The 20,983-nt window shown below is 45.6% G+C and overlaps 1 protein-coding gene across 4 annotated transcripts in view; it reads left to right on the top strand.

Moving 5' to 3' along the window:
• The window catches only part of LOC109280665 (uncharacterized), a 596,100-nt gene that overhangs the window by 98,320 nt on the left and 476,797 nt on the right, over positions 1–20,983 (top strand). For all 4 annotated transcript variants that reach the window (XR_009455566.1, XR_009455562.1, XR_009455567.1 and 1 more), the window contains exon 2: positions 18,202–18,350. The gene's annotated coding sequence lies outside the window, so the exon portion shown is untranslated. The remainder of the gene's footprint in view (positions 1–18,201; positions 18,351–20,983) is intronic.

Genomic DNA, 20,983 nt, shown 5'->3' with positions numbered 1-20,983 from the left:
GCTAGAGGGTCGCACCCAAAGAGTCGTGGTAGATGAGTCGGTCTCGACCTGGAAAGGTGTGGGCAGTGGGGTCCCACAGGGCTCGGTCCTTGGACCGATACTCTTTAATGTCTTCATCAGGGACTTGGACGAGGGAGTCAAATGTACTCTGTCCAAGTTTGCAGATGACACAAAGCTATGGGGAGAAGTGGACACACCGGAGGGCAGGGAACAGCTGCAGGCAGACCTGGATAGGTTGGACAAGTGGGCAGAAAACAACAGGATGCAGTTCAACAAGGAGAAATGCAAAGTGCTGCACCTAGGGAGGAAAAATGTCCAGCACACCTACAGCAGGGAATGACCTGCTGGGTGGCACAGAGGTGGAAAGGGATCTTGGAGTCCTAGTGGACTCCAAGATGAACATGAGCCGGCAGTGTGACGAAGCCATCAGAAAAGCTAATGGCACTTTATCGTGCATCAGCAGATGCATGACAAATAGGTTCAGGGAGGTGATACTTCCCCTCTATAGGGCGCTGGTCAGACCGCAGTTGGAGTACTGCGTGCAATTCTGGGCACCACACTTCAAGAAGGATGCGGATAACCTGGAGAGGGTCCAGAGAAGGGCCACTCGTATGGTCAAGGGCCTGCAGACCAAGCCCTACGAGGAGAGACTAGAGAAACTGGACCTTTTCAGCCTCCGCAAGAGAAGGTTGAGAGGTGACCTTGTGGTGGCTGCCTATAAGTTCATCATGGGGGGCACAGAAGGGAATTGGTGAGTATTTATTCACCAAGGCGCCCCTGGGGGTTACAAGAAACAATGGCCACAAGCTAGCAGAGATCAGATTTAGACTGGACATTAGGAAGAACTTCTTCACAGTTCGAGTGGCCAAGGTCTGGAACGGGCTCCCAAGGGAGGTGGTGCTCTCCCCTACCCTGGGGGTCTTCAAGAGGAGGTTAGATGAGTATCTAGCTGGGGTCATCTAGACCCAGCACTCTTTCCTGCTTATGCAGGGGGTCGGACTCGATGATCTATTGAGGTCCCTTCCGACCCTAACATCTACGAATCTATGAATCTATAATAGTTTTTGTTGCCTGAAATCATACAGTTTTAACTTTCATACCCTTGATTATCTTGCGTATGTGAGTGTTTTTCCATTTGCTGCTTTTGGACTTATTTGCATTGGTAAATTTATAGGCACATCCAAAGTCCACAGAAGACATGAAGGCTTATCTTAAAAGGTATTGGGTCAAACTCAAAGAACCGACTCTTTGCAGAACTGTGTAGTTAGTATGGTGTGTGAAATGGAAGTGTTTTGTTTTGACCAGCGTTTTGACAGAACAGCGTTTAGTTTCGACTTTGGTTTTGAGTCAAAATGGCTGTTCCATTTCGTTCCGTCGAAACATTTTGCTGTTTTGACCCTGTTTTGATGTTTCTCCCATAGGATATAATGGGGAAGGATGAAACAGCCTATAACTTTGTCATTTCTGGTCATATCTTGATGAAACTCACATGAATGGTAGCCCATTCTGAGGGCATAAATTGTGCCATGATTCAAGAAGATAAGTGTGGGGGGTTTGAAGAAACTGCACCCCAAAACCTTGGGAGAGAAACTCACGTCATGTGTATGTGTTAAGTCACAGCAGGGTCAAAACTGCAGGCATGGTAGCTCCTGCTGAGGCCACAAAGCCTGCCAAGTTTCAAGGAGATAGTTTCCCCCAAACCCCTGAACTTGTATCTCAAGCTGGGGACAAGCAAAACTCGTGACATGGGTGACACTGTGTGTGTTAAGGGGCAGCAGGGTGAAAGCTGCAGGGATGATAGCTCCTCCTGAGGCCATGAAGCCTGGCAGCTGTTGAGGAGATCAGTGCAGGGCTTCTGGGTTTTGGGGTGCTGCACCTCTGGCCACAGGCAGGCAAAACTCGTGTCATGGGTACTTGTGCAACTGTGTCTGTCTTGTGGGGGTGAGGGGAAACCACTGCAGGGCTGGCTGCTAGGCCCTGCTATGGCCATGAAGCCTGCCAGCTGTTGAGGAGATAGGTGCAGGGGGGTTCTGGGGCCCTGCACCACTAGCTGCTTACAGGCAAAACTCATGACATGGGTGCTTGTGCAACTGCTGCCTCTCATCAGGCAGCAGGACTGAAAATCACTTGTCACCAAGACCTGAGGGTAATAATTGACCACAGTATGAACATGAGCTGGCAGTGTGATGCTGTAGCCAGCAGGGCCAACAATACGCTGGCATGCATCAATTGATGCATCTCCAGCAAAACCATTGCAAAGAAGTGCATCTCCTGCTCTACTCGGCTCTACTCAGCACTACGAGTAATGGTCACAAACTCCTGGAAGATCGTTTCAGGCTCAGCATTAGGAAAAACTACTTCACAGCTAGGGTGTCCAGACTGTGACCATTACTCCTAGTTTTCGCCAAGGGTGCCCTGGTGAACAGTTGTTCACTGAGCCCTAGATGTACGCTTCTGATGTAACAGCAAGATGCTACCAAGTCCCCTCTCAGCCTTCTCTTTTTCAGGCTGACGAGTCCCAGGACCCTCAGCCTTTCCTCATATGGCTTGCCGTGCAAGTCTCTGATCATACGAGTGGCCCTTCTCTGGACTCTCTCAAGCTTTACCACGTCCTTCTTAAGGTGCAGAGCCCAGAACTGGACGCAGGACTCCAGCTGCAGTCTCACCAGTGCTGAGAAGAGCTGAGTAGAGCAGGAGAATCACTTCTTTGCAATGGTTTTGCTGGAGATGCAACAATTGATGCATGCCAACACATTGTTGGCCCTGCTGGCTACAGCATTGCACTGCTGGCTCATGTTCATACTGTGGTCAATTATTACCCCCAGGTCTGTGGTGGCAAGTGATGGGGGATCTTCAGTCCTGCTGCCTGATGAGAGGCAGCAGTTGCACAAGCACCCATGTCATGACTTTTTTACCTGTGAACAGCTAGAGGTGCAGGGCCCCAGAACCCTGCTGCACTGATCTCCTTGAAAGCTGGCAGGCTTAGTGGCTGCAGCAGGGGCTAGTAGCCAGGCCTGCAGTAGTTCTCCCCCTGTGCCCCAAGACAGACACAGTTGCGCAAGCACCCATGTCACGAGTTTTGCCTGTCAGCAGCCAGAGGTGCAGGGCCTCAGAACCTGAAAGCCCTACACCGGTCTCCTCAACAGCTGGCAGGCTTTGTGACCTCAGGAGGGGCTACCATCCCTGCAGCTTTCATCCTGCTGCGCCTTAACACACAGTGTCACCCATGTCATGAGTTTTGCTTGTCCCCAGCTTGAGGTGCAGTTTCCCCCAAACCCCTGTACTTATCTCCTTGAAACTTGGCCGACTTTGTGGCCTCTGCAGGGGCTACCATGCCTGTAGTTTTGACCCTGCTGTGGCTTAACACATACACATGACACAAGTTTGGCTTTCAAGATTCTGGGGTGCAGTTTCTCTGAACCCCTGTACCTATCATCTTGAAACCTGGCACACTTTATACCGTCAGAAGGTGCTACCACTTCTGCAAGTTTCACCCAAATCTGGCCAGAAATGACAGTTTTATAGGCTGTTTCAACCTTCCCCTTTATAGCCTCTGGGCAAAACATCAAAACAGTGTTGAAATGGCAAAATGTTTCAACTTGCCTCGTTTTGTTCTGAGGCTGGTTCGACCATATCCGTTTCGTTTCAATTTTGCTGTTTCAACCTCAAAACAGGTTGAAACAAAACTGGCAGCAAAATTTTGCACAGCCATAGTAGTTAGTAAATAGGCCTGCTCCTGTTGAAGTTCAGGGGAAGACTAAATGGACCAGTGTAGCACAGTCTTTATATGTGCCTATGGGCACATGAATACTTTTCAAAAAAATTTGTTGTTTTTTTTTTTTTCTTGAAAAGGATCATGCTAACATCTGAAGGAAAAGCTTTTAAAGGAAGGAAATCTTTCTCTGTGTTCCTATTACCACTTATTTTTCTCAGTCTGCCTTCATGATGCCTTTTCTTAAGGTAAAGGTAAATAGGCCAAAATAATTTACATACTCCTGTTTGATATGAAGTCATTTGATGAGGCTTAAATGCTAACAAAGGAATTCTAGCCATGAAACGAAGCACACGTAAATATACGTTATATAGATGAATTAACCGTTTAAAAGGATATTTTTATTTACTTGGGTCTCTATAAGCATGACAAGAACTGTGAACTGTGCCTGTATAAATACCTGATAAAGGAAAAAGAAACACCACAAAGCTAGGGATGGGGAAATATATTGAAATAGTTATTTGACCTGTTATAATGAATGCACCTGCTGTGCACCAATTTGTTTCACTATTAGTAATGCTACAAAAATCATCTTATGTATTTACCTGGCCCAGAAAAGAAACTTGTATGAAGAATAAACTGGCTGCTTGTCAAAGCTATAACATGCACTGAAGGGAAGGGTCAGCAGTAATCAATGTGTATGTACGTCTTCATAGATTTCATAGACATTCGGGCTGGAAGGGACTCTGGAGGATCATCGAGTTCCAGGGGCAGGAAATCAGCAGGGATCATAGGATCCCAGCAAGATAAACACCCAAGTGTGTCTTGAAGGCGTTCAAAGTGGGCGCTTGAACCACCTCCGGCGGCAGTCTATTCCAAACCTTGGAGGCTTGGACAGTAAAGTTCTTCCTTATGTCCAGCCTGAATTGGTTGTGGAGGAGTTTGTGACCATTCAATCTTGTCATCCCTTGGGGTGCTCTGGTGAACAGATGTTCCCCCAGATCCTGGTGAGTACCCCGATGAACTTAGAGGTGGCCACCAGATCGCCCCTGAGCCTGCGCTCTTCCAGGCTGAAGAGTCCCATGGCTCTCAGCCTCTTATCATAAGGTCTGTTTTCCTGACCTCTGATCATGCACGTGGCTCTTCTCTGGACTCTCTCAAGCTTCTCCACATCTTTTTAAAATTGTGGAGCCCAAAACTGGACTCAGTACTCCAGCTGTAGCTGCATCAAGGCCGAGTACAATGGGAGAATGACATCCTGGGATTTGCTTGAGAAGCATCTATGGATGCAAGCCAGTGCTTTGCTTGCTTTACTAGCCACAGCATCACACTGAAGGCTCCTGTTCATCTTCTGGTCAATCACGACCCCCAAGTCCCTTTCATCTGTAGTGCTAACCAGCATAGCACTGCTGAGCCTATAAGCTTGCTGCAGGTTTTTCCTCCCAAGGTGGAGAACCTTGCATTTTTCAGTGTTAATCACCATCAGGCAAGCAAGACCTACCCGCAACAAACCCGTGCTGGGTATCCCTCAGGATATTACCATCAGCTAGTCTGTTAAGGATGGTCTTTTTAACCTTTTCCAAGACCTTCCCTAGGATAGAGGTCAGGCTGATGGGCCTGTAGTTTGCCGGATTCACTTTCCTCGCTTTCTTGAAGATAGGCACCACATTGGCCTTCTTCCAATCTTTGGGCACTTTACCAGAGCACCAGGAGTTCTTGAAGATCTGTGCCAGGGGTTGAGCTATGATGCTTACCCGCTCCTTGAGTACCCTTGGGTGTAAACTGTCAGGGCCAGCTGACTTGAAGGTATCCAGCCTGTCAAGGTGTTCCTTCATGAGGTCAGCATTGATGGAAGGTAAGGAATCTCCCTCACCCGGGCCTCTTCGTCCTGCAGTGGGCAGGGGCGTCCCATGGGACTGGTGAAAAACTGACGCAAAGTACCCATTTTAGCAAGTTTGCTTTTTCCTGGGCATCGGTTGTCAGTTGTCCCATCTGGTTTAGCAGGGGTCCAATGTTGCCTTTGCTTTTCCTCCAGCTCCCCACATATCTAAAAAAGGACTTTTTATTGTCCTTGATACATGTAGCCAGTTGGAGTTCCATCGCAGCCTTGGCTTTCCTGGTTCACTCTCTGCAGGTCCGGACCAGAGTAGAGTATTCCTCCTTGGCAGTGGTTCCAGTCCTCCATCCTTTGTAGGTCTTCCTTTAAAGATGCAGGAGGTCCGCTAGTTCTCTGGAGAGCCAAGGGGGCTGCTGTGCCCTTTTGCTGCCTTTCCTCCGAGACAGGATAGACTTTGCTTGTGCATCCAGGATTGCTCCCTTGAGGAGCAACCACTTGTCTTGAACTCCCCTCCCCTTTGGGTTGTGGCCCTTTTGGGGCCTCACTGACAAGCCTCCTTAGCTTGTCAAAGTCGGCTTTCCTGAAGTGGAGGAGTTCTGTATTACTGACTTGCCAGTTTTACAGCAGATGGTGAAGGTGATCAACTTGTGGTCACTGTCACCCAGTTTCCCTTCAATCATTAGGTAGCTGATTAGGTTGTCCCCAGTTGCCAGTACCAGGTCAAGCAGTGCTTTAACTCTCGTCAGCCCGTAGACTTCCTGCATCAGATAGAGGTCATCCACGCATGAAAGCTTTGCGACTGCTCCGATTTGCCTGAGCGCTCCTCCCACAAGATGTCTGGGTAGTTAAAGTAAAGAGCACGTGGCCTCAGCCAATTCCCTGGCAAACTCCTGGTCAAGGTCTTGACCCTGGGTAGGGGGTCTGTAGTAGACTTCCACCATAGTATCCCCTGTGCCATGTTCCCCACAGATTTTAACCTAGAGGGTCTCAAGTCATCCACCATGGGTGCCAATGTCAGCTTGCAGGGATACATAGCTTTCCTTGACATAGAGAGCTACACCCCTGCCCCTTTTGTCCATTTGATCTCTCCTGTACAGGCTATAGCCATCTATACCCATGATCCAGTCATGGGTGGCGTCCCACCAGGTCTCCATTATCCCTATGACATCATAGTTATTTGTGTTTAGCAGGAGGACAAGTTTCTCCTGTTTATTCCCCAAGCTCCTGGCATTTGTGTATGGGCATGCAAGTGTCCCCTTGGGGGCCTTTGCCTTGCCTATAGTTCATTCCAGGGCTGGGGCAGGGGTGTTCTCCCTTAATTGACTTGTCCTGCTGGCTTTGCAGGGGTTGCTTAGTGTGCCAGCAGTGGCAGTAGTCCCTGCATCCCCCGGCAGACTTAGTTTAAAGCCCGGTGGAGCAGGTCAGCCAGTCTGGCTGAGAAGAGCCTCCTCCCCAGCAGACAGAAGTAGAGGGTGTCCCTTCCCACCAACTTGTTGCCTCTCTCACCAAACAGTGGACTGTGGTCATGGAAGCCAAAGCCTTCCCTATGACACCAGTGCTGTAGTCTTTGGTTCACTACCTGGATCCTCCTCTCTCTCCTCAGCCCATAGCCTGAGACTGGGAGAATCAATGAGAACACCACCTGTGCCCCCAACCCCTTAAGCTCTGCTCCCAAATCCCTGTAGCACTTTGTGACCTGGCTGGGAGCGCTCTGAGCCATCTTATTTGTGCCCACATGGATGAGGAGCAAAGGGGTAGTGGTCAGTGGGCTGGAGGAATTCAGGGATTTTCTCCACAATGTCTCAGATCCGGTCTCCTGGGAAGCAACAGACTTCCCGGGCTGAGGAGTCAGGGCAGCAGATTGCCCCCTCAGTCCCCCTCAGGATGGAGTCTCCCATGACAAACACGTCGTGTTTTGTCTTAGGGAGAGCAGGGGCAGTAGCTACAGTTGAGCCTGTGTTGCCTGCAGGAGCTGGCAGCTTGGCAGGCTCTGCTGGGGCTGCAAGAGGTTCATACCTGTTGCAAAGCTCCAGCGGGGCAGGGGCCTTGGTGTGGTGGGCCTTGGGGCCCTTGACCACCTTGGTCCAACCCCTGGGCTGGACAGCATGGGAAGTCCTCAAGTCCTCCCCAGTCCTGGAAAGCAGCTGTGGTTGACCCTCCGCCTCCTGAGGGAGAAGGTACTGGCAGTAGGAATTGATCTCCTGCTTGCAGTCCCTGATGGCATGCAGTGTCTGGACTGTGGCCTGGAGCTTCTCCAGCTGGTGCGCCAGAGACCCCAAAAAGGAGCAGACCTCACAAGGGGAGGTGGCCATGCTCCTGGGCCCCAGAGCCTGAAAAAGTGACAGGCAGCCTCTGCAGCCGAGAGACAGAGGCTCCATCTGCATGGAGCCCAGAACCATGGTCTCCGTCTGGGTGGAGGCCTCTGAGGTGCCAGGGGGAGGGCCATAGACCCCGAGGAGACCCACAGGGTGCTGCACATGCCCATCCATGGCATGCCGGTAGTAGGCCAGCTGTGGCTGGGACTTCCTACCCTAGGAGGCTCACAGGCAGGACCACGGGCCCTCCCACGCACCCTCCTGTGCAAACTTGTGCTCTGGGCCCAGGAGCACGCCTGTTTGCACAGACTGTTCACGAGGCTCTGGTCGCACAGCTCCCTGCGGGGCTGGGCAAAGTAGGAGCCGGGGGCAGGGCGTGACCCTCCTTGGTCCCACTCAGCCCTCTCCCAGCTGTTTAGGTCCCTCCCTCCATAGGCCCCTACTTACGTGCAGGCAGGCTGGGGCTCGTCGGGGGTCCTGGGGTCTTGCTTGGCTCATGGGGGCGCAGCAGGCTTACACCAGCACGTCTTGCACCGGAGCCAGGACCGGAATGAGGCTTTTGCCATTCCCGGCCCTTTTTAAACTGTGTGCATGCACAGAAGGGCTGGCCAGTGCCTCGCTGCCCTCGGGGGGCTACTGGGGTCCCCTTCCACCGAAGCAAGGGGACAGGTAAAATCTCCCCCACCCTAGCCTGGCTCAAGCACTGACAGCCGGTCCTTAGTGTGTAGATTCCTTTTAAAAAACATAGTTGTGAACTAAGGCACAAAATATATTTTTCCCTATCTAATTTTATAAATTTTAATACTTTATTAAACTTTATATAGTTATGAATCTGAGACAGCAGTTTTCACAAAAGGATGCAGTGTGTACTAGGGCTGGGTTAAGTACTACTGATCTATGCTTTTTATCCTCCACATCACATTTTGTGTGCTTTTGACGAATTCATTTTAATACAGGGCTATATAGTTTAACACATGGTGTCCTGTGAGCAGTTAACATGTAGATTGAGGTCCAAGATGTTGCCTCTTTCATTGCTGCGTGGCAGAGAAGGGCACAGGTGTCAGTGTGCTGCTGGTGCTGCCTACGCAGTGGGGTGGTAGGGAAAAGAGCAACTTGAGGGTCTGTGCATCACTGGTAGGATCCCAAAGGGCTGCCTGTGTGGTGTGTAGCCTGGGGGCCACCTGCCAATACCAAAAGCAGCCCTGCTGCATCCAAGTTGAGCCCTGCTTTAAAGCAATTTTATGAAGTTTTCAAATGATCGAACCAAAAATGTTATGCATCCAGTTTTTTCTTCCCTCCTCCCAAAAAATTAATGTCATGTCTGTGTCTTTTTGGAGATAAACAAAGGGAGAAGGAAGATGCATTAATGGAGGAGGTGACTTCTTCAAAGCTTTACAGTTAGCCCAGCCTAATAAAAAAGAGAAAATGAAGAAAAGGAGAAATAGGATGGGTGAGTGAGTGAGGCACCAGCCTGGGAGGGTGACTAGGAGGGGGTACAAAAATGGCAGTAGTGCCTCAGTCACTGGACCAGCCACCACATCTGCCCTGGTTTTGCCACTGCTGTCATCCAGGGCACAGAACTTCCTAGTTATGCCTCTGGTTCCACTAAGGGATTTGTATGTGGTCTTGCATTACTTAGATTGCAAGCAATTTGGGACAAGGGCTGCCTTTTTTCCCTCCACGGGCCAGATGGGTGTACGCAATCTGGTGCCCGGGGCAGGCATGGCAGAGCCCTACCCAGTCACACAGAGTGGGGAGGGGGTCAGCTGGGCCTTGATGCAGCTGCATGGGGGAAGGGGACCTGGCCCAGGCCTGCAGGAGGAAGGGAGAGTGATCCAGCCTTGCAGGGAAGAGGGTATGACCAACCCCAAGATGGCTGGGCAAAGGGAATGGGGCATGGCCCAGCCCTGGGTTGGGGAGAAGGGGGTGTGGGCTGGCCTAGAAACAGCTGCCCAAGGGGAGGGGTCATGGCTCAGCCCCAATGGGAGAAGGGGGTGCAGCCTGGCCCCAACTCAGCTTGCGGAGGGAAGGGGATGTAGCCTGGCCCAATCTGGCTCTGCAAGGGGAGGCTTATGGGCCAACTCTGTCCTGCCCTGTAGAGTTTGGGATTTTGGCAGTGGGGAAGAGTTGCAATACTACCACCACTCCTGCACCACCGAAGTTCCCAGCCCGTGGGGAGCTGCACAAACCAGATGCCAAGGCTCCACAAGACTGCATTTGGCCCATGGGCAAGAGGTTGAGCACCCCTGTCTTAGAGCACTCTCAGGTAAACCAGTTAATCTGTCTGAAATCTGTTTCCCAATCTATGACTTGGCATAGGGATTTTTTGGTTAGTTCCTGGAGTTACTATGAAGCCTTAAATAATATATGTGGAGCACTATATGCAGTATGAGAATGTACAGGTTTGGCATCATAGATGAAAGCAATAAAACTCAGGCTTTCTGGCCCCCAACTTTTGTTCTTCAGGAGCTAAAGCTGTTTTGTGGTTTCTGCAGACCCATGCAGAATTGCTGCAAATACTAGAAAAAAAATCCTTTTCTCCTGGTCAAAATTGCTTGAGGGCATTTTGTATGCAAGAAACTGCTGATGTTTTCCCATCTCCTTCTAAAACTTTCAAATTTCCCAGGAATATTTTCATAGGTGAATGATTTTTCATATTCTTTCCCTTCCTTGCAGGAATCTTCAAGCTCCTCACATTTCAAAAATACAATTTTAGGTTAAAGATTATTGGCAACTAATTTTGATGAATTTAACTAATTGGCAAAGAATTTTGATGAATTTTCACCAATTTTGCCACTATATATTTTAATATTTCTGGGAATGCTTTTCCACACACAACGTAAAAAAATAAAATAAAATAGATGCACAACTTAGTATATAAAGCCTCCCTCTATCATACAGTAACATCTGTAGTTCTTCAATTTGGAGCCATGGTGCAGATTCACTATAGTAAACTCTATCACTTAGATAATTTGATTGGTCCTTCTAAGCAAAATGTGCAGCTGTGTCATTCTCTAGCAAAATAAGCATTTTTAAAATGCAGTTATAATAACATATATAATTATTATTATTATTTAAGCATTTCCTCTGATTTTTTTGTTAGTCGGACAATGTTTAAGGAATGTAATACTAATGTGCCTTCTATTATGTGAAGGTTCTTTCATGAGCTAAACTTAGACTGTTTACTTAAACCTCTTCTTTAACTCACGCATACACTTTTATCTTCAACATGCCCACATATAACCTATCTGATACTTTCCACATTGCAATTCAACACACTCTAACTTATAGCCACTATTCTGTTTTGTATTCTTTTTTTCCAAAACAAAGATCCAGATTGGTTCCAGATGTAAACTGTTTGATTAACTCTTCTTGAAACAGGAAAAGGGGTTTTCCCATGCCTGCATTTGATTTTTGGTATGTAACCTCTTTTTTTTCTCTACATTCCCTGCTATTTACCTATGCACATTGTATAGTGGGTCCATGGAGTTCTGTCTTTTTTCCTGTGTGGTTGTATGCATTTTCAATACATATGAGACAGATTTATTAACTCTGCCTCCTTCACTGATCACAACATGTTCCCATTTATTTATTTTTTGTTCTGTGTTACCAAATGTACTACCTGAATTATAACTGCTCAGGGATAAATCCAGTTCAGCTCTGAACCACTTTAGTGTCATTGGCTAGGGACAGACATTACACATAAACTGGTTTAAGTAATCAGAAACTTGTTTAAACCTGTAACAGAACAGATGTTCAGTGCATATAAACTGCTTTCAGCCATTTTCAAACTGGTTTGAGATAAACCTGGCTGAATGTAGTATCAGACTTAACTGATTTGGGTCAAACCAGTTAATGCAATGTCTGTCCCAGACCCCTTCCTAGTTTAAGTTAAACCAGAGTCCCCCAGCATGCTCTGCAGCCCTTGGTAGGTCTGTGCTCTCTGCTCCAGTGGAGCAGGGCTGGTCCCATCTCTTTGGAGCGGGGTGGAACAGGGGTGGGGGTGTAGCCAGATGCTGGCCCTCCTAAGGCGAAGGGGGCAGGGAAGAGGTTTATTCCCCCATCCCTCCCCTGTCCCACCAGCATGGACCTGTCAGGCATTTCTGTGCTCACTGCTCCAGAGGTGGGGGTATGGCCAGCCCTGGCACTAGCCTTAAGTGAACTGCTCAGGGAGGGGGTTTAATTCTCTCCTCCTTGTCCCACTGGCACAGACCCAAGATGGGGTCTGCCTGGTGCTCTTCCCTTGCTGCTACAGCAGTGGGGATGTGGCTAGATGCTGGCCAACATGGCCCCTGAGGCAGTGGGGGCCAGGAGGGGATTTATACCCCCACAGTAGCCTCAAGGGAACTTACCAGGGAGAGGGTTTAATTCTTCCCTCCCTGTCCCACCAGCACGGACCCCTGCAGGGAGTGATCATCATCAGCAGCAGCAGTCGAGGAGGACAGACCCCAGCTGCAGTCCCCTGGAACCTGGAGCATGGGGCTGGGGCTGGCTGCAGCACAGAGCCCACACCTGGGGGGCAGCAACAGTGCAGAGCTCAGCTGGGCAGCATGTGGGTGTGACGGGGGAGGGGTGTGGGTACCCCCCCCCACCATGGTGCACAATCCTGGCAGGCAGTGGGGGCAGCATCGGGGGGTGGGGGAACTCAGCTTGGTGCTGGTGCCTGGCTCCTGGCTCTTAGCTCTGGCCAGTGCTGCAAGGAGTGCAGCCCCTGCTGGGCCATTTGTTTCCCTGGTGCTCCCTGCAATTGTGGGGCACAGGAGGAAAGCCCCAGGCACTGGAGCAGGCTGGGGCAGTGAAAGCAGCTGGCTGCAGTGTCTGGGGCTTCCTTTCTGTGCCCCATGAGTTGAGGGAGTCCCAAGGAAACAAATGGCCGAGCGGGGGCTACGCTCTTTGCTACAATCTGCAGTGTTGGCCAGAGCCAGGCACCAGAGCCCCCACCTGTTGCTGTGCCTTGAGGGGGGGCCCCACCACACCCTTTACCACACGCACAGGCACAATATAAATAGATAACATGCACAAGCACACTATAAAAACCTAAGAATTTATTTTTGAGTTATTATGCAGTTACCTCTATGTACACTACACAAACAAATCATGACAAAAATATTTTTTGTAATAAAATTAAAATATATTATAGTAGGTATTTGACTTTGTGTATGATTTAGTATTTTTTCTGGTTCTAAGATGGCAAACCCCCTTCCCAAAACAAGCATTTCCAGGGGGCAAGGAGAGGGACTTCTGGTGGCAAAGGTCAGGGGTGGGACTTCCAGTCCCAACACGGCGGCCAGGGGGCGGGGTACCTGTCAAGAGGTGGGGCTACCAATACGGCTGTCAGCAGCTCACCAAACCTTGTTAAGCAGCCCTCTGCCCAAAATAATTGCCTGCCCATGCCTCAGCCCTTGAGGCTACAACCTAGCAGGATCATAACCTTATTGCTGTTACATAGTAGGGCTGTGCAAAGCTTCAGGTGCTGATTTGATTAGGAGAGCTGACTTGATTCAGTGGCCGAATCTCTAAATCCAAATCAAATCAGAACACCACTTAAAAGATCCAAATAGATTTGAAGCTCTCTGAATCTTCAGAAAAGTTTCAGAGAGCTTCGATGATTCAGGCAATCCCTGGTGGCTACAGCAGGGAGCTGGACCTGGACTCCATGCTGGTAAGTAGGGGGTGGGGGAGTGGGGGCTGGAGGAGGATGGAGGGGACCATGGAGGGACCCCTGCCAGGCCCCATCCCCTGCCTGCTCCTCCACCCCTGCTGAGTGTCCCCTGACCCTCGCCCACTCTCCCAGGCCCCCCCCCCATGGCTGCCCCGCCTGGCCCCAGGTCCCGTCTCTTTAAAATAAAAGCCCCTACTCACTGGCTGCTGCAGTGGCCTTGGGGCTTCTGTGGGTTGTGACAGAGCCCCCCCATGCAGCGTGGGGCAGTGGGGGGCAACAGGGATTGCCCCCCTCCTGGCAGCAGCTGGTAAGTGGGGGCATTTTTTATTTTTTTTTAAAGAGTCAGGAGCTTGGAGAATGGGCAGGGCAGCCATTGAGACCAGGTAGGGGATGGGTCTGATTCGGAGATTTGGTTGTGGCTGAATCGCCGAATCAGATTCGGCCAAATTGATTCGGGACAGTGATTTGAATCACCGTCCCCAGAATCGTCAGAATCCGAAGTGAACACTAGCCACTTCACACAGGCCTATTACATAGCCTACTCCCTGGCATTTCAGAATCTACTCAACTTTTCTTCTCTGGGGACCTGATTTAGGAATTGACAGATAAATACCAATAAACCCTTGCACCTGAAACAATTTAGAAATAAGTTCAATATGGACATTTGAAGAATTTGCAGTGACTTCTGTGGATGGCCTGAACCTTTTGTACCTTTATTGTTTTAATTACAAATGGTTTGGTTCTTGAGTATGGATATCACCAAAGGGCCCAGTTGTGCCAACACTGAAACATGTGGAAAAGTAAATAATCCTGTTGACTTTGTTTGATACCAATGCTACATGTGCGCTAAAGTGTTTATAGAATTAGGTCCAAAACTCATGGGTAGCAGGTATTGGGTATATTCTCTGATAGTTAAGGTCTCTGGGGTCTGTATTTTTGTTCTTGTTTTTTACAGCATATGGAACAGTGGGGTCTCGGTCTGTGACTGGGGCTCCTAGATGCTGTGGTAATACAAATAATTAATATCAATGATAGAAGCAGAGTTTGCAGTTGTAACTATCTTGATAGCTTCACTGAGGATGTAACTGTTTGTAAAAAGTATTTATAGCATACCTCTGAACACAAAGAAACCAGGGATGGCACTTAGCCAAGACAGAGGACTAGGCATGTGAACAAACTTTCAAAAGGGGAATTAAATTGCCTCAGTGTATAGCTGGCAAAGACTTGAAAAAATGCTGTATATAACTTAAAAACCTTTGTCCCCCTCCTATACTTTTTTGTATTATTTAATAAGTAGCCTGAGTTTCTGTTGAAGCATAAAGCTGAGTTGAAAATGATAATGAAAAAAAAAATTAAACTTGATGGAAAACACTGAAAATTGGAGGCAGATGAGATGCATGATTTTTATGTATAGCCCCAACCTACAAAGATCACAGCCTGGCTTTCAGCCTTTGCAGAAGAGCAGGTTTTTTTCTTTTTCTTTGAAGGATTAATTCAGTTAGCAGCTGAACTATGTGGAATATCTATCTATAGATAGATAGATATTCCAACTCTACTGTACATATGCCCTGAAGACAGTCATTTACAAATATTGCCAATAGAAGTTTTTTGTTGTGTTTTTTGGGGTCATGAGAAAAATTAGGACCTAACAGCACTTTTCAGCTCTTCACTTCCTACCTGATCATGAAGGCAGAGGATATAGAAAAGGAAAAGAGAAACCCAATGGCATCAAGCAGTTACTGTTTTGTAAATTATCTGAAGAATGCTTATTTCACTTATGCATTGATTAGCTTTCTTACTTATCTTTTGCGTTTGCAAGTGTTTATTGATATACCTCGTTGCATTAGCTTTGACACATACAGATTGCAATATACATGTTGTCTTTATGCCAAGGGAAATGTACCTTCCATATGTAAGATAATGTAAGGAATTGGTGGAAAATGCTCTGAACATATTGAATATTTGCAATACTCAAGCTATCATTCATTTGTTGAGTTCATTGCTTCAGTTGCTGATGAGCATCCCCACCCAGTGGTGCTATTGAACAGTGGGCTTGAAAATAACCAGCTGATAGACAATGAAATCTGAAAGTGGGAGATTACTGGTGATAAAGACGTCTTTGGAGAGAAGCAGCATCTAGATGGCACTTTTAAGAAGTGGTTGATTATACAGTGTATAAATATGCTAAAATGCATAGGAAGGTAGCCCTTCAAGCAGGATTCCAGCTTGCTAATAGCTACATAAACTATTTAAAGGTTGTGAGAGTACAAGATCTGTGCCCCTGCACAGCTGGTGTTGGATGCCATCACTCAGAAATCTTCATGCTACTTTTGAGTAACAGCGAGTCTCTATTTTGAATATCAATGAGTGAAGTCAACTGTCCCTTAATTTATACACATTGCCAGAGACTGTCCCAGGGTTTGGAATTAAATACTCCAACACAAATCTCTTTAAACCTCTCCTAAATAAGAAATTATGCTAAGGCTTTTTAGTAAGGAGGTTCTCTCCCCTGTTGAAATAAAAATCAATTATGTTTGCTCTGCTGTGAACAATGTCACTCAGTAGCCCTGCTTTCTAATTGGCTAATGCCTTAATGACCTGCTGGGAGGCTATGATGCATTGCTTTGGACCCTCTCGGCAGGCTTTTAGACTACCAGTCAGATGTCAATGAAGCTTGACTCAATAGGGGTTCTTTTTCTAAAATTCCATTATTCATCAGGGTTTATGCACTAAAATGATCACAAAATAAAACCTTCACATCAAGCAGAGTTAAATAGAATTATGGATGCTTTACTTCATTGTTAGACTCTGAGATTGTCACTGGTTTAGAATTAGGTTCTTTTTTATTTGTTAAATTTGCTGAAAACATTTTTTCAGTTTTGAGGTTTTTCTGCTGAGAAGCCCTGAAAGAAGCAACTTTAAAGGGTTTTTGTGTGTATATGTACTTGAAATGTTTTATCTATTACTGCTTCCTTTAAACCATGAAGCAAATGTTCTAAAAATACCTTATTCAAAAAGTCAGTGAGTGATAACTATATGAAAGATCTATCTCATTTAATACTCTCTTGTTGAACTGATTTTTTTTTTTAAAACAGAAATGAGATACTGTATGGCAGGAATTCCATATTTTCTTGATATTGTCTTCCCACTGGTTTATTTAGACCAAGGACATTTTGTTTTAAAATCTCTTGTTGGTTTGTTCATGCTCTGTACATGTACATTACTGGTGGCTGCTTGTAGTACCAGAGGTCTTAGGACAGCAGGGAACATCCTCTTTTTAAAATATATTAAGAGGCCTGCTCTTTTGCTCAGAGAAAATGTTCTCCATGAAGACAGCCAGAGGACATGTAACTGCAGTGAAAAGGGGAATAAAGATGGGAGGTGCTATTGCTACTTAAAACATATATGCATTTGAAAGAGTAAAAAAAGGAAACGACAAAGGTATGTGTTCATAAGAGCTCAAGGGCAAGTTTTATAGCTATTTAAACGCAAGTAATTCTATTATTCAATAACAAATTAGGAGCTACCATAGCAACTGCACATAATTTATTCATGCTACCCCTGGAACATAAAGCACCTTCTTAAAGTAAAGTAACTGACTGCATTGTGTGAAATTCATATTTTTCCAAATTTCTGAGGAAGTCATCTGACTACAATAAAATGACATCTTGTCCCATAGGTTATAAATATTTGATAACTACTACAGAGTTTTTTTGGTTCTATGTTGTTTTTCTTATTCCTTGTCCTTTTTTATTTGTCTCTATGAATCTTTGAAATCTATAATTCAAATTAAAAAGTTGTGGAAATCAACATATTGATTTTTTCAAAATGCCAAATATCCATAATTTCAACTGAAGCAAATGGGAACCAGAACTTCGTATTTCCTCAAATCATCATGTTCTAATCTATCATTCTTTGGTTGGGTCAAGTGGTACCTTCAAGTCGGAGTTGAAGCTTACTTTGGAGCAGTATGGTTAGGCTTCAATGATCATGCTGTATCTGGTCAATGCAATAGGAGTTTCTTCAGAGCTATGAATGCAGCAGCTTCCATCATTCTCCAAATAAAGATTTTTTTTTTCAATGTTGTGCCTTCCCCCATAAGTTCTGTCTTCGCACTCAATATTGATCTTTAATTTTCAGACATGGGGTATCATTAGAAAGATACTTGGCAGGTCCACTTGGTCTGAAAAGCTCCACTATTTCTAAAATAGAAGATTTTCTAGCTTTCTAGCCTTCTGAAGATCAGAAGGTTACCTCTTGAGCTCCTCGTTAATGAAGCACAAATGCTTCTAGCAAACTCCTCTGACAAAATTGTTACCTTTGTGAAGAGGTTAACAGTACACATCCAAACCACAGAGTAGATTTAATATGTTGTATTTTAGGCAATCAGCTTTTTCTACTCTGAGCTTTCAGTTTATTTTCTTCTGATCGTTATGAGCACCTGTTGTTTTTTTTTAATGAATTGTAATAGTAGGTCCAGTCACATTTGTGTACATTTAAAGTGCATCTGCTATACATATGTTCAATCTGATTTATACTATACAACTACTATTAATATATAACATTAATATAACATCACTCATATTCAAAGTATGTTAAAATCTTATTAATCCTTTTAAGAGTCCTTAGGTAAGGATGGTTCTGGTGAATATTGTTCCTATTTATTTTTTTCCAGATCTCAGGAGCCTGCGTACAAACTGGGATTAAAACTCATGAACTTCTGGATCCTAATTCAGTACTCAACTTTTTAGGCAACACTTTGGACTCTAAGGCTAAGTACAGACGCACAAAAACCCCAAGGCTGAATTGGTTCAGTTTTTCCAGGTTAGTCTCAGCTGTGTAGATTGAACTGATAAGCAATTGAACAGACATTCACATTTTTTTTGAGAAATGCAGCCATGGTCCTGCAGTGGCCTAGGCCAGAAGTCATGGGGTACTAGAGCATGCCTCCCTGGTCCATTGGAGTAAATAGTTTTTGGTTAAGGCTAGCCTGCCCATCCTGCAAGGGGAGTTTTGTGGGGGAGGTGCGAAGCATTCTGAGATGCTGGGGACTGAGTTAACTTGAATCTGGACGGCATCTGGGACAGAAGTTCAATAAACAGATTTAACCTATATCAGTTAAATCCGATACTGCATCCATCCAGGTTTATCTTTAAATTGGTTTCAGCCATTTTGAAAGCAGTCTTTTTGCACTGAACTTCTGTTGTGTTACAGATTTGAATCAGTTTCCGATCACTTATACCAGTGTATGTGTAATTTCTGTCCCTAGCCTAACAGTTACCTGCCTGTTTTTAAAATTCTGGTATGGCTCATTAACACTTGCACTGATTCTATTAAATCATAGAAAGTCACATTAGTAAAGAATTTCTATTGTCTAATAGTAACTTCTGAAAGCTTCATTAGATTTACTTCATTTTCATATTTCTGTTGGAATATCTTTTAAAATGTATTATTAATTACTTGTATAGAACTCCCAAATATGCAAGGTGTTTCTATATCTCCAGAAAAGAGCAGCCAGAATAATTATGGCTGATAAGTTTTGTTTGTTTGTTTGTTTCTTGGGTTTTTTTCCTTGGCAGTATCGTCTAGATTCCAAATCTGGTTTTCCCCTTAATACCCAATTACAGAAATCATCTTTGAAATGTCCACAGTTTGCTCTCCTGTTTCTTAGAACGAAAAGCTTAGTTTATTACTTGCTTAATCTTTACTTGATAACACTTTGTTAGCAACAAAACTTATTTATTTATCCTAAGTCCAAATTTCATACTTTAGTATTAACTGAATTGAGGGAATAAACAGAAGATTGAATAGAATATAGAAACCCATCCACTATCATTGTTAATATTTAGAGGGGCTTGTTTTTAGATTCAGTCCTCATTTAAGATCTGGAAACTCTAAAAAGTCATTCAGTCATATAAAGGTCCTACCCCCACCCATACTATGCAATGGCCATCCTGTACCATCTAATTCTAATCAATAAAATAAATAAACTTGAATTGGGGATCATCTCTACAGAACTTGCTCATGTTTTCATAAACACTTAGTAAAGGGCCCAAGTTTCTGGTAGCTAGTACTAAGCTTTAACTAAAATATTCCTCCTGTCTGAGCCAAATTAAAATTTCTTCCAATATGTGCTGAGAGAATTATGGGACTCTGGAAGGTGACATGACACTCCACAGGAAACCATAAAGTATTCTGGCCCTGTAATACAGGACTGAAAAAGTCATTAGATTTACTTCTTTTTCATATTCCCACCAGAGTATCTTTTTTTCATTTATTATTTAAAAAAATATAGCTGTAGATCTGCTTGCCTGGCTGGACAGAAACCGATAAATGTTCATGTTTTATAAGGTACAGCAGGAAAAAGCATGGTTTCTATTTAAAACAGTGTAAGAACCCATAAGAGTCTGTGCCCAAATGATGTGATTTGACTGGCTAATATGGTAAGCAATTGTATGGACTTGTATGAGGAAAAGCTTCCTTGCTGTTAGAACAGTAAGGCTGTGGAATTAACTATCCAGGGAAATTGTGAAAGCTTCTTCCTTCAAGGTTTTCAAGAGGAGGAACAAGCACTGGACAGGGATGATTTAGGACTAATGCTCTTGCAGGGTGTTAGACCAGCTGACCTTTGGGGTCCCTTCCAAATCTATGGGCATCTTTACATGTGGCGGGATGCGGTGCCGGGTGCTTTTCATTAGCAAGCCACACTAATTAAAATGCCCACGTGTCACATGTATCAATGTCACCAAATGTCCCCGCGCTGAAAAAATGGCAGTGGGGCACGTGGAACTAAAGGTCATTGGACATGGTTTATTTCAAAGCACCCTGCCACCATTTTGTCAGTGCACAGATGCACGACCACACTGCTACATGTGATGTGCGAGCTGCCAGAGCACATACATTTCCACACTCCATCAGACTTGGTTCGAGTCTGCTTCAACTTCCTGGATTTCCAGTGCATTGGAGCAGGCTCCCCATGTGTGTGCAGGAGCCCAATGATATTACGACTATGGCTTGACATAAGCCTGTGTAAAAGGTTGCTCTCTGCTCTGCAGTGAGCCATGGGTTAACTCTGACTTGTACAGAAATTCAGGGCCTTTTCCTGGAAAGGCTGGGCTTGACACTCCTGTCTGCATTGAATCTCATGGTGGGAGGTTTCTATTCCCTCTTCTGCTTATGTTGTTTTATTTTACATTCTGATTATAAACAGCAGCAACCCTTCATGAAAAAGATCTTATCGAGCAGTAATTTTTTCTGCATGGGTTTAAAATGCTCTTTACTTCACATTTCTGCATAATGGGTCTCGCTAGTCTAGTCTATTGACTGCAAACTGACAAAGAAAATAATGAATGGGAAACAGTTTTCACCTCTTCATCTTTTTAATGCTATATACTCTAAGGTATTGGGTATGGGCAAATGAACAAGGTGCAGTCAGTTGAGGTCAAGGCTTCACAGTA

The sequence above is a fragment of the Alligator mississippiensis genome, chromosome 11, assembly GCF_030867095.1.
Source record: "Alligator mississippiensis isolate rAllMis1 chromosome 11, rAllMis1, whole genome shotgun sequence".
Classification (NCBI taxonomy): domain Eukaryota; kingdom Metazoa; phylum Chordata; order Crocodylia; family Alligatoridae; genus Alligator; species Alligator mississippiensis.
The sequence above is the reverse complement of the archived record's forward strand: the minus strand, read 5'-3'. Positions and strand labels throughout refer to the sequence as shown.